The sequence below is a fragment of the Alligator sinensis genome, unplaced genomic scaffold (genome assembly GCF_000455745.1).
Source record: "Alligator sinensis unplaced genomic scaffold, ASM45574v1 scaffold643_2, whole genome shotgun sequence".
Lineage (NCBI taxonomy): Eukaryota > Metazoa > Chordata > Crocodylia > Alligatoridae > Alligator > Alligator sinensis.
The window spans coordinates 497,137-506,629 of record NW_005842588.1 but is presented as its reverse complement, the minus strand read 5'-3'; the positions used below and the strand labels follow the sequence as shown (position 1 = coordinate 506,629).

The 9,493-nt window shown below is 43.9% G+C and overlaps 1 long non-coding RNA gene across 1 annotated transcript in view; it reads left to right on the top strand.

Annotated features, from left to right (window-relative positions):
- The first annotated feature begins 1,856 nt into the window (after nucleotides 1-1,856).
- The window catches only part of LOC102380764, a 76,761-nt gene continuing 69,124 nt past the window's right edge, over nucleotides 1,857-9,493 (top strand). Inside the window, exon 1 of the long non-coding RNA XR_324862.3 lies at nucleotides 1,857-1,917. This is a non-coding gene — a long non-coding RNA (uncharacterized LOC102380764). The remainder of the gene's footprint in view (nucleotides 1,918-9,493) is intronic.

Sequence of the window (9,493 nt, the reverse complement as noted above, 5' to 3'; positions counted from 1 at the left end):
TGGACCTGACTCTATAGGGGACAGAGGCGGCTGCTGGGCTGTTGTGTTCCTCTGCAGCACACTACCCTGCCAATAATTGCCTCAATTGGAAAGGGAAGTACAAACCCGTGTACACCCAGGCTACATTTTGGGGGCTCGTCCAGGATTTTATTGGCGGGAGCTTAATTTTGTGACGTGCTCTATACCCCTATAGAGTCAAGCAAGGAGAAAACATGTCCCAGGCACCAGGAAGAGATGATGCCAGGAAACCTCCTGGAACCAGTGGGGCAACACCCTTGCCCAGCATCACCCAGGAATGGGTTGTGGCTATGCAGCAGGTCCTTAGGGAGGTGGCCAGCTCCTCTGATGATCGGGCTGCATATAAAAGACTAAGAAACTTTTCTGGGAACCTCCCAGTCCCTACCGGAGAAGAGGGATTTGAATCCTGGGTTGCCCATGTGCAAGAGACTCTCATGACATGGCAAATACCAGACAAAGAAAAACATCATCATCTTCTGGATGTGCTGCAAGAACCGTCATTTGGGGTAATCAGGACAGCCAAGCTCTAGAACCCCAGCATTACCACTCAACAGTGCCTCCAGATACTGCAAGATGTGTTCAGACAATCCACCCAGGGCGGAGGGGCCTATATGAACTGCTCAGCACCTTCCATTGCAAGGGTGAGGCAGCAGACCCAGAAATGGACCAGAAGTACTTCCAGTCCACTTCCCAGTTCGTTGCCGAGCACGTGGAGGCCACGTCCCCACCCGCACTCCTGTGGGAAGCTCCATGCGCCCGAGCATTGCAGCATTCACGAGCCATGCTGGTACCTTGAGGTATGTAGAAAAAACATTTAAAGCTGTGTCTGTGTCCAAATTACTGATTCTCTGAATCAGCATCAAATCTTCAGATTTGGCCAAATCGAATCAGGGACAGTGGTCCAAATCAACGAATCAAATTACCGTCCCTGATTTGGGCCAGATCCGAATCAAATAGGGCCCACTTTGCACACCCCTATATAGTATGCGAGTCGGATGCTGCCCACAAGTGCACTAGACAGAGGAACACCTGGTTTGTGAAGCCCTCCAGGGCTCAGGTGCCAAGCTGCTCAGAGCTCTCTAGATTTAGGTGATTGTGCACTTATATCCAGCTGCAGAAATTCATAGATATGTAGGCAGCCTTCTTAGTAGAAACTCAGGCATTTAGAAATTTAGACAGTCACAGCTAGGCAGTGAATGGACAGTGAATTTGGGGATTTAAAGTTAAGTTTTAGAATACTGAAGTCCAAAGTCCCTATGTGGATCTACCCTCAAAGGCCTCAAGTGAGTATGTTACAACTGAAATGGTATCTTAAAAATATACTGGGAGGCTTCACAGTGTAGCTCTTCTCTGAGCAGTAGCTCTAACTCATTCATGATTTCCATATCAAAAGTGTTCAGATGACAAAAAGTACTTAGCCCTTAACACTGCAAACTCCACCTCACCTTCAAGAGTCACCTTGTGTTCTTTTCACCTTATTCCTCATGATCTATATATTCTGTTGGCTAAATCAGGCCCTCAGTAACACCTGGGCAAGCCAAGGCCCCCAAATTTACCTCAATGAAACCTGTGCAGGCCTATTGTCCTGAGTGGGTTAACACAGGAGAAACCCAGTGGAACTCAGTGAGCAATCCAGTGGAGGTACCAGATGAGGGAGAATCCACATCTCATTCCCCCTTGGTGATGTTGGGTCTGCAGGACTGAGTCAAGTGAAAAGAAAACCAAATGCAGATGAACATTTCATTTTTATAATGAAAGTCAGCTGATTTAATTAACATACCTGGGGAAATACATACATCAAGTGCCTTTCTATTATGTAGTCTCCCTAGAGTCAAACTGGAGTTTAGTGATTCTGGAATGGGAGATCTACAATAGAAGTGGGACAGAAATTCTCCCAAGGTATGTTATTAATGTGAATATTGTTTTTTCTTTGTTACGTTTTATTTGTTTTTCAGGGTCTATACTTTGATGTGATAAGTCTGTGGAGAGAGCAAGTTGGAATGTTTATTTTTTACACATTGTTATGTTGTAATTTAAAACTTAAAATTCTCTATGGAAAGCAGGCACTTTTTACACACGCTCACATGCAGTTGTTTAATTTAAAGCCAAATTTTCTGTGGAAAAACACTTTAGATGGAAAACCTATTCCTGTTCTTGATCTTTCAAAGGAACACCGAGGAGATACTTAAGAAGAACAGTTTGTTTGTTTTGTTTTTTCATTAGTATGCAGTAATCTTATATGTTAAATCTCAAAGCACTTTTATTTGTGACCACTGAATTGTTGTATCTCTTGAAACCCCAACACTGCTTAAGCAGGTGGATAATTGGTGCGTTTGGTATGTGAGCTGGCAGGGTGTTGTACCACTTCCTTGATGGAAAATAAGCTTCATTTTTAAAAATTTATAAAACTAACCGAAACTAAGCCACGTCGTTATCAGAACAATAATATGCACCTGTAAACAAGTGCAAACTTGCCAAACTAGTGTTGCCATTGCTCACTGCAAGCTCTTTGCTTACCATCAGGTTGAGAGTCAGACCCTATATGCCATGTAGGGACTAATAGGGGACTTCCAAAGAGTGTCTCTGAAAAGCACAAGTTTGGAAAGCACTATTAATTTGCAAGAGGATAGATTTATTACTCTGTTCCCATGGAAGGGCTGATTCGACCTCAGGCTCATTCAGCAACACCTGACTTGCTTGCTCTGCAGCCCATTTAAGTGAATCATCTGTCTCCCTGTTATAAAATAACCTGACGGATAACAAAACAATACCCAGTATTCCGTGCTACATTTATATGGGTTCCTTATCCCAAACATAGGTACATTCCTTTTATCTCTCCGTTTTCCTCCCCTAAGCAGACCTCTGCTGAGATTCCCTTCCCTTTGCCACATTTGTAACAGCTTAGGTATTCCTGCAAAAGCCAATGCAGTTAACCGGAGAAATCCCCTGGCATGGCAATAAAAGAATGAAGGTTACATATTAGCAGAAATGAACACAAAGTGCTGTTGACCCACAGGCCCTCACAGAAAATTTACTTGGGAGCCAGCTGATAAACTCATTACTCAAAACTCTTCCATTTGGTTTTTCTCTGTAAAACTGAGATTGGTTGGAAAGGGATTTCTTAAGTTTTATATCTGTATCTCAGTGGTTGGCCTTGGACCCCTAAATACTCTGTCAGATCTGCATCTATTAGTTTAGGCATCCTGACATCTTCAAAAACACTGCTTAGATGATTACCTAGAGGAACCACAGTCCCATAAGTACCTAAGGGGGTGTGTGTGTACTTCTCTGTTATGGTACAGGCCTTGGTATACTGCCCTGGGTGTGCTGCTTTCCAAACTGGCAACAGCGTAGCTGCCTTTGTCTATTTGCATCAATGCATTATCTGATTCTACCTCTCAGTAGAGTGTGCACAGCCCTGTACTAAAGCAACTACGTGACTTCTGGTTTGGAAAGTGGTATAGGTATATATGTAGCAGCACAGGGTGCTATCACTAAGCAGTATAAACCTCCCCCAGTTTCTGTCTCGGGCCTGCACTAATGCTAGCCCACACTTAATGAACTGCTCAGGTCAAAGTGGAATTTCCAGCTAGATGCTCCCCACCCTATCTGTCAATGGGGCATAATCCCATTGCATGCTCAAAGCATGCTTAAAATCAATGTAGCCCACACAAAACTGCCAGGGAGGTGCATATCTCAAATGACTTGTCTGTAGTGTGGGGGACATAGGTTCAAGTCTGGCCTCTGCCTGATTTGCTAGAAGGCTTTGAACCTGCTTCTTCCAGGTGAATGCTCTGGGCTTTGGGTATCCTGTGATGGGTTTTTCCCAATCTCTCCTGTTGAAGCTATTATACTTTTTAAAAATGATTGCATGTTTGTGGGAGCTGAGGCTTGAATCAGTCTTGAACATCCCAGGTGATCAGGCTTCAGTGTCAGTGTAATTCTCCTCACTCTCTGGCCCATTGAACACTTACTTCTACAAAACAAAACATTCCCTAGAGGCAAGATGGAGACAGGCCCAGAATCCCTAGCAGACTGCAGGTGAACGTGCTCACCTGGGCTGTAGCCTTACAAGCGTGCCCCAAAGTGGGCAGGGAGGGTTTGAATCCAAGTCTCTTCCATCCCTTAAGGGGGAGGGGTACACCAGTCACTTGGCTGTTGCTAGTTGGGACTAGCTTTGTTTTTCACAGAGGTGCAAACCAGGTTGAGGTACTTAACTCCAAAAAAAAGGGGTATTGCTGAGAGTCTCACAGGGGAGAAGGTTTCTTTTGGGCCAGAGAAAGGCACTTATTTCTAGCCAAGACAATCTCTTGGGTGCCCATGCCTTACCCCAATGCAGCTATGTTGGGCCTGTACTAGAGCAGGAGTGAAAACGTCTGGAATATATTTTTGCCATTAGAATGTAATTATGACCATCCACACACGCAGGCTGCCTGATTTAAGACTTCAAGAGACTATTCATCATTTAGAATATTTTTTCAGAGTGAAGCCTAAGTACTCTTTACTATGAAATCTGGTGGAAAGAGAGCTCTCTTCTGTCCATTGAGTAACAGCATAGCTGTTGCATTGTGGGAGTTCACTGCAAATCATAGTGTTCTTATAGTAACTGCATAAGCACTGCCTGTCACCTCTGCAACCCTCCTAAGCTTATTTACATCATATTTTGTGGGCATTTTATCCTTTCCCTTGTTAAGCAAAAACACAAGCCCTAACTGCACCCTTAAAGCTAAACTACATCAAAGGCAGAAGGACTGTGGGTGCAGAAAGGTAGGGCTCAGTATGAGTAAAGGTAACAGGGTCTGGCTTCAGGTAAATCAGTTACATCATGCATTATAACAAGTAATGAAGGGAAACAAGCAAACCATAGCTTTTACTAAAGTCATTGCCTTTTGGTTTGCTCAGACCAGATTCTCCACAGAAGTATGAGGGTAAGTGAAAAACCTGGATAGCAGCAAGCATAGGCAGTAGTCTCCAAATTTTGTTTAGGATGTATCATGCAGTGAGGCAATGACAACAGCTGAAACAAAACAAAACAAAACAAAACAAAACAAAACATGGTGTGTCTCTAGTGCAACATAAACCAGATGGCAGTTTTATGTGTGCTTCTGTAGCTACAACTAGACAAGCTAGTTAAGCAAATACCAACTGATAACTAATTACATTTGTTGAATAATAGTTAAGCAATATTTTCTCCTTTCGTAGCTTGATAAAGTCTAATAAAGTTTTCTAATTGTCTGCGGATAGTTGGTTAACTGACTTCAGGAAATCTGAATTGAATGCATATTTAAGAGGTTTAATTTAGAGTTCCACATAACTGCTGGATATTTTTATCCTCATGCCAAGTGGAGGGAATGTGATCCGCATCTTCTCCTTCTTTAAGAGTGTTCCTCTTGGTTTTTCATGGCTTAATGCAGGTGACTCTTCCCTGCACAAATGTCAGCTGTGTTGCTACAACAAACATTTATTCATATTGCCTATTTCTTTAGGTCTGCATGGTTGGCTTATACATGACAATATTTACTGCTTGTAACCTGCCAGTGCATTACAGTCAGCAAATGACCTGTAGTAATAATGGATTTTTGTTCAGCTATAGTTAAAAGAAAAAAAAAAAGTAATTTTTTTCCCAGATGATTTTTGGGCCCACCTAAGTGGTGGTGGTGGTTGTTGTTGTTGTTGTTTTGGGGTGGGTGGGGGGGAGGCATTGTTTTGTTTTTTCATCAAAATGGTAACCCCCTCAATTTCCCTTTGTATGTCAAATATTTATACTCTTTTTTTTTTTATCATACATGTTTAACTGAACCTGAAAACAGAACATGGAACATTTTAAAGTTAAAATTCAACATGACAGTGTTTTGAACAGCTGAAACCCTTCGTTCAGAAATGGAGGCAGTTAGCTGTGTTTGTCTGAAGTCAGGCAGAAAGTAGGGCAGGTCTTTGGTGCTAGAGGAGGGTCAGACTAACTGTTCTTGAAGGTGCCACCCTGCCTGAAACACTGTAATAGAGCAGCTAAGGGGTAGAAGGGCTCCAGACTAGTGTTCTGTTCCCAGCTCTGTTGCTAAATTTGCTTGCATTGAACCAGATCCTACTCAACAGGGCTCCTTGCAGAGCAACTAGCTATTTGACCTGAATTAATGTTGCAGCCTCCAGTCTATATGACTTGGGACACATCATTTTAATCCCCCTAGACCAGAGCTGTTGAAAATATGGGCTGCAGACCAGATCCAGCCATGTGGGCTCTCCTCTGGTCCCAGTGCTACCCCTGCATCTGAGCAGACCCACAGGGGGCATAGTGCATGCTGGACCAGCCCCATGAGCACCAAATGTGGTATCCACCTCAGCCATTCTCAGACTGTGCTGTATAATCATCGGGTACTTCTGGCATGAATCCCAGACCAGCCGGGGTGGGCATCGTGCCCCACGCAGTGCCCACCCTGGCCAGACTGCACTACATGAGGTGCCCGCTCCAGGATGCACACTGCACATGGTGTTCACCCTGGTAGATCTGGGATCTGTGATGCATGCAGCCCCAGATGCCATATGGGTCCCAGACCAGATGGAGCGGGTACCCAATCCAGTATGCTGGGGGAGAGGGGAGGGGATTTGGCCCATAGATCAGTGCTGTGCTATTCTTCCAGCCAGGGGGCCAGATGACACTCCTACCCTAAGCCACTGCAGTGTGTGGAATTCCTCCAAGGTAAGAAGACAAGAAATGTGAGTCCCACAAAGGGAGACTAGGGACTTACTGGTAGTGACTCAACGGATGTCACTGGCAAGTCAGGTTATTGAAGCTAGCACCTTTACAAATGAGCCAATTTTCAATCCCAGCAAGCTGACTGATGCTGTACAAGCCAGAAAGGCAGCTACCATCCTAGAGACCTTTGTCTCTAGATAGTAGGTAAAGACAAAACAGAGGTATGGGGATCCAAAATGAGATAGTAACCTAAACTGATTGTGGAGTTAATATTTGGTTTAACAGAGCAAATGAATGGCATGAACTAGTGTTAATCAGCCACTTAAAGAAGTGAGTCTATAGCAGAGATCTGAATGAGGCATTAGGGCAGCCAGTTAATTCTACAGATATTAGGAGGCCACCTGGGGTGGACTGCACTTTAGTTAATTGCCACTTAGCTTGGAGTGATAAGAGGGGGCTTAGGCTGGCTCTTTGCACGTGTGAATTGCACTGGGAGGTGGATAAAGGGCAGTGTGGAAGATAGTATGAAGATAAACAGAAGGAAACCAGTTGCCTTGAGGTGATGGGTGGGGAGCTGGAAAAGTCATTATCATTGGGAGAATGAAGGGAGTGAGATAGCAGGGTGTTTTTAACCCTGTTTCATATGCATCTGTAGTACTTGAGGGGGAATTGCATCTTGATTCAGTGGTAGAGAAAAAAGGCACTTCTAGCTAAGAAGAAAATTATCAGTCCAAACCAGGGTTTCAGTTTGCCTTTTGAGCAAGTTAACATTGCAAGTCTTTGTAGGTAAATGCTAGTACTAGGTAACAGTTAAGCCACACCAAAAACCATCCTAATGGTTTCTGAACCTGTAACCACAATAGTTTTATTATAAACCCTTGCATTTCATCTAACAATATCCATTTCCTCTGCCTGTTGTACTGTTTATAAAGGACCTGTTTTGTTTTGTTTAAAACCTCTCTTTATCTTTAAAAAAATAGGCGTGTGTGATGGGTTTGAACCTAAAATAAGGAAAATGGCTCAAAAGAAAAATATTTAAGGGCTCATGGACTAGGTAAGGGGTGATATGCATTTATAGATGTGCTCTGGGAGGTGGGAGAGGATGATGCTTTAATTAGCGCAGCTCTGAGAACCAAGTAATTAAAAGCACCCAGAGCATCAAGTGTATCAGCGTCCCCATGCTGAAAAATGGTGGCGGGGTCCTTTGAGCTAAAGCTCATCAAATCAGCTTTAGTTTAAAGTGCCCTGCTATCATTTTTCAGCATGGGAACACTGATGCACATGATGTTGGAGTCCTGCTGGAGTGAGGCAATTACCACGTTCCAGCAGACCCAAGCTCTGACGTGCTGTAATTGCAGCACGTCAGAGCAGCCTCGCTGCATGTGCATAGGAGCCCTTATTGGCTTATATCTGGATTTTTCAGGAAGTCATTATGTAGTTGTCTCTGGCAGCCTCTGTGAAATGAATGATGAGTCTCACTCTGATTCCCAGTAAACCATTTGCCACGTCCCACAAGCCCCCATTGCAACAGCCAAGAACTGGATGGGTGTGCAGAAGGAACTACTTTCAGCTCAGAGGTATATGCTTACTAGCCTAAAATAATTTATCCCCAACAAGACTTTCCTATCTTTCACATTGCTCCTGATCTTTTTTTCCTACCGTTACTGCCAGTTGTCAGCTACGTGACACTTCCATGACCCATTTCACAGCAGGGACTCATGCAGACGTGTAGTATGAGGTAGCATAAATACCCTTTCACAGAAGTGTCATTTGCATTTTAGATTTAACTGACAAAAAAATAATCCCATAAAAAGGAAATCTAGATGGCACTGGCAAGGAAACCAGAAAGTGACTTTTTTCCCCATGTTGTCTTGCTGTTGCACAAGTTGCTAGTTTCGTGCCCCTGGAGGCTAATCCAATTTACCTCAAGGAGAGAGTCATACACTCTCCTGAGGGATTCATATAGGGGTTTGGCTTTTTTTCCATAATCGGGAATCCACAGTCTATAAAACCCGGTTAGGCTCAGGAAAGCTTGCAGCTCTTTGGGGTTTTTGGGGGCGGGCATATCCTGTATTGCTTGAATTCGATCTCTACTCAAAGTCCGAGCCCCCTCCTCAATCTCATAACCCAAAAAGGTGACCTTTGGCTGACAAATTTGAGCCTTTTCCCGTGACACTTTATACCCTTTCTTTCCCAGGGTATTCAGCAAGGATTCTGTCGCTCTTTTTCCCGTCTGCACATCGGGGCTTGCTACCAATAAATCATCAACATACTGCAACAACGCCACCTCAGGGTGTCTCCTTTCCAATGCTCCAGGTCTTTTTGCAATGCTGTTCCAAATATATGGGGGGATGAGACAAATCCCTGGGGCAACACTGTCCATAACAATTGAGTCTTATGATACGTGTCCGGGTCTTCCCATTCAAAGGCAAACAATTTCTGACTATCTTTGTGTAGCGGGATAGAGAAGAAAGCATCTTTTAAATCTAGCACGGAAAACACCTTGGCATTTGCTGGAACTTGGGTCAAAATAGTATGGGGATTTGGAACCATAGGATGATCCACTAAAATCTTTTTGTTTACAGCTCTCAAGTCTTGCACTAACCTGAAGGAGGTGCCATCCTCTTTGGGCACACCCAGTATTGGGGTGTTAAAGGGGGATGATCCCTCTATTAACCACCCATACTGCTTGAATTTTTCAATCAGTGGCTTCAAACCCATGCGGGTGGGTTTCTTCAGAGGATACTGTCTCATACACACAGGACCCTCTCCCTTCTTTCGGGG